The sequence below is a fragment of the Adiantum capillus-veneris genome, chromosome 4, assembly GCF_014529385.1.
Source record: "Adiantum capillus-veneris isolate H3 chromosome 4, ASM1452938v2, whole genome shotgun sequence".
Lineage (NCBI taxonomy): Eukaryota > Viridiplantae > Streptophyta > Polypodiopsida > Polypodiales > Pteridaceae > Adiantum > Adiantum capillus-veneris.
In genome coordinates, this window is record NC_140934.1 from 75,854,414 (window position 1) to 75,856,280 (window position 1,867).

Below are 1,867 nucleotides of genomic sequence, written 5' to 3' on the forward strand. Positions count from 1 at the left end.
CAAGGGTAGGACTAGATGGCCACGGCCCGGGCAATGGGCCGAACACACATGCAGTAAAGGGGTCTATATATGGAAGAGGGCCAAGGGCCTATATATAGGATGGTTGGGAGGTTATTCGCATGTCTGTCTACCCGCTGTCCTCACACTGGTATCAGAGCAAGGCGGAGCGGAGGGAGCAGCATGGAGCCGAGGCGGAGGAGGTGCTCGTGCATGGGGGTACATGTCATCTCTCTCTCTCTCTTGTAATCTCTCTCTCTCTCTCTCCCGATCTCAAGCTCCAACGGCGAGAAGAAAAGCTTGCAAGGTCACCATGGCCGCGGGAATAGGCTCTGTGCAGAACCGACGAGACAAGCCGATGGCGGGAAGCCCGGCTTATGGGATGGGGGAAGGAGGAAAGACCTGCACGTTTTTGGGCGGCTATGGCACCAAACCACTGTGCCTTGACGTTGCAGAGGTTTTACGTTTCATGGCCGCGGCGCCCGGTAGAAGCCAGCGCAAGCATCATCAACTTCCTCGCTGTTTGCTGCGCTAACGCCATGGCTTCTAAAGCTTTCTTTCATACTCAAGAGGTGTGGGCACCCTATTTTTGGGCACCCATCCCTTGGTAGGGGCAAGGCCCCACGTCCAATTAGGCATGCAAAGGTCCGATTGGGCATGCAAAGGAGCCATGGCTCCGGAGGGACATGCGATTCAAGGTATGATCTTGGCAAAAGGAGAAGCTCACTCTGAATTTTCTACATAGCTCATGTGCAGAAAATTTACAAGCTACCTCTCAAAACCTCTCCATGTCGGGATTGAAAGCGGAGTCCAAGGCATGCATGAAGAGCAGTGCTCGGGAAGCAAGGCGTTTAGTTTGCCATGATGCAAGGTTTCTAACTTCGACATGGATTGGAAATCACATGCAAGGCATCACTAGCGGCGGACGCCGATTGTTTTTGAAAGGAATCCGGTCGACTCCTAGATTCAAGCAGTACCAAGTCTGGTACAGATTTGGACACCAGACTCGAGAATTTATGGATCCCACGGGAGAGATCCAACACCATGCACGACAAGGTCATGGGTTGGCATCTTGAAGAGGCCTCAAGGTGCATCTGCTAACGCTCCAGGTATTTTTGTTTATGTTTCGGCATTACTTTTTGCATTCTTTACAATCATCTGCACTTTGTTTGGTTTTGTGAATTCCGACTGGTGCAATGGTTGCCGCCCAAGAGATAGGTAGAATTTATCAATCAAGGCTTGAATGATTCTACGGCAACGCTATGGAAGTTCTCACAAGATTCCAAATTGGTTGCGCATTGGGCAAGGCCCTTGGCAGCAAGAAGTAGAGTAGTATTGAGCATGTGTTTGATAACTCTAGTATGCACTAGCATGAATGATCATGGCTATCATTCATAGAGCCAAGCAGGTACGAGCTGCATAATTTGCACGTGTTCTACTATTTTTCCATTACATTACAATTCAACACGGTCAATTGTTTGTGCATGATCGACAAGGTCGACTCTCTTTGCTATGACATCTGTCATCGCTGATTGCATTTGTTGGCAATGAGGCCAGACATAGTTATATGAAGCAAGGCTTCAAATCAGGCTTCTTGCATTGACACTCCCCACGTTTGGCATATGCTATGAGCATACAACTTGGGAAGGATATGGCAAACTGTCTGCAGGATATTTCATTCCGTACACGACGGATGTATCTGACATAAGAAGACGTAGTTGTGTACACGACAACTCCCACTCGCACAGCAAATATGGCTATCAACCATCTATGAGACATCAGATATGGCTATGAGCCATCTATCTGACAGCCACATATGGCTATGAGCCATCTGTGAGCAAGTTTTCTCCTACAAAATCTCGGGACAACT

General features: G+C 48.7%; 1 pseudogene; it reads left to right on the forward strand.

Annotated features, from left to right (window-relative positions):
- Nucleotides 1-536: 536 nt before the first annotated feature.
- Nucleotides 537-1,420, forward strand: LOC147459438 (uncharacterized; annotated as a pseudogene).
- The last annotated feature ends 447 nt before the right edge of the window (nucleotides 1,421-1,867 follow it).